Raw genomic sequence first — 2,240 nt, forward strand, 5'->3', positions numbered from 1 at the left:
TAATAATAATAATAATAATAATAATAATAATAATAATAATAATAATAATAATAATAATAATAATGATAATAATTGTAATAATAATAATAATAATAATAATAATAATAATAATAATAATAATAATAATAATAATAATAATAATAATAGTAATAATAATAATTATAATAATAATAATTGTAATAATAATAATAATAATAATAATAATAACAACAACAAAACAAAGCCAGCAATTTTGAGGGGAGGGTGAAGCTGATTATATCGACGTCAGTGCTCAGCTGGTACTTATTTTATCGACTCGGAAAGGATAGAATGATAATAACAATAACAACAACGACGACGACGATGATGATGATGATGATGATGATGATGATGATGATGATGATGATGTCTAAACTGCCCACCCAAACCTAAAATCGAGTATTCCACCTAAACTTAGAATAGGATATGCAAAAGAAATATCGTATGAAGTCCAGGAATAAACGAGAGAAACAATTATAGAAAACCTTTGAATTATAGTAGTTCTGAAAGTACTGGATCGAAAAAAATTTCTGCATCCGACGCGTGCGCATTTTGGTCGCAAATGATTTCTTCGGAAAATAAAACATATTGACACCTCTAAACATCAACGATGACATATTTTGTCACTAAACTGTCTCGATATTGCGCCTAGTTTGTTAGGAGCATTGTCGCATATTTCTACAATATCCTTTAATTATTTCATAATATGTGTGTACTTTTGCTTGCTGTAAATTCAAATCAGTTACAACGTTGCGAAAAAAGAGAACGAAAGACAGAGAAAGAGGGAGAGAGAGAGCGATAGAGCGAAAGAGAGAGAGAGAGAGAGAAGGACGGATAGATAAAGAGAGAGTACACTTCATTTACCAATAGCTTCGACTTGTTCAATCTCTGGCGACTATAGCAGCTTCCACTCCAATGCGTTCTTCAACCGTGCACTGCACTGCTTTATATCTGCTTATGTGAAGAGGAAAATCGCCCAACAAGAAAAAAAAAAAAATCGAATCTTCTTTCCTTTTCTTTCTCTTTCTTTTTTCTTTTCTTTTTTTTTTCGGTCTTATTTTCTTTCCTTCTCTGACAGATGCTAACAAGGTGATAGATAACAAGACTTTTTAACTGACCCTCGGAGAGCATTTTATCTTACCGGTAACAAACCACCACTACTTGTAGAAAAAAAAAAAAAAAAGAAAGAAGCAGCAAGGAAAAATACGAAAGAAAAAAGAAACGAAGGAATTTTTAAAAACCAGATAATCATTGTAATTTTACAATTAATTTTTTAATTAATTTTAAAGATTATAAACGGTAAAAACCAAAATGTTAAAACCTAAACGAAACCAGTGTTGTGGTTAGAAGCGTTTGGAAAGCAGACTAAACTAAACAATAGATAGAACAGTCTGCTAATCATTCCTGGGAATTTCCTCAACATCTCTGCTACTACAGCTACTACTATTACTACTGCTGCAGCAGCTGCTGCTGCTGTTATTACAGCTATTGTTGTTGTTGGTGTTATTGTTGTTGTTGCTGCTGCTGCTTTCAATGACGACCAACAACGGCATGTCTATGTAATAACGTGCAGGAGAGGCACACAAATATCACCCTTGATAATGAGACGTCATTAATCATTCCAGCCACACTTCGTTTAATATTATTATTATTTTCAATCGTTTACACGAGGCTTTCTTTGTTTATTTCTTCCGGGAATTTTGTGAGAGCTTTTGTTTTACATATATATATATCTATATACATATAGATATATATATATATATATACATATATATATATGATTTTCCTATTTGAGTACGCTAAATGTATTGTGTATGTATGTATGTGATTACGATTGTGTGCGCTTTAATATACATGTGATCGCTTTAATTGTATGTATTTAACATACACTCGCCCACCAACAAACTCACATAAATAAATACATTTCATACATATGTATAATATGCATGCATAAGCAGTAACAAACACTCATATCGCATCCTATATATATATATATTGAGAGAGAGAGAGAGAGTTAGAGAGAGAGAGAGAGAGAGAGAGAGAGATGTTTCACATACATGCAGTGTAGAAAAAGAAAACATCCCTTTATGCATTTGAACGGCAGAAAAATCAGCTAACAGGAAAATTTGCTTTCGATGTAATTTATTCCGACAAAATATTGCTAGCTGACTGTCGTGGTGTTGAGAGAAGTTATTATATAGCACAGTGTGGTGAGCGCGTGT

General features: G+C 31.9%; 1 long non-coding RNA gene across 1 annotated transcript in view; it reads right to left on the reverse strand.

The window, feature by feature from the left end:
• LOC128249527 (uncharacterized) overlaps nucleotides 1–1,160 on the reverse strand; it is an 81,183-nt gene extending 80,023 nt beyond the window's left edge. Inside the window, exon 1 of the long non-coding RNA XR_008265661.1 lies at nucleotides 883–1,160. This is a non-coding gene — a long non-coding RNA (uncharacterized LOC128249527). The remainder of the gene's footprint in view (nucleotides 1–882) is intronic.
• Between the last annotated feature and the right edge of the window lie 1,080 nt (nucleotides 1,161–2,240).

The sequence above is a fragment of the Octopus bimaculoides genome, chromosome 1 (genome assembly GCF_001194135.2).
Source record: "Octopus bimaculoides isolate UCB-OBI-ISO-001 chromosome 1, ASM119413v2, whole genome shotgun sequence".
Taxonomy (NCBI): Eukaryota; Metazoa; Mollusca; class Cephalopoda; order Octopoda; family Octopodidae; genus Octopus; species Octopus bimaculoides.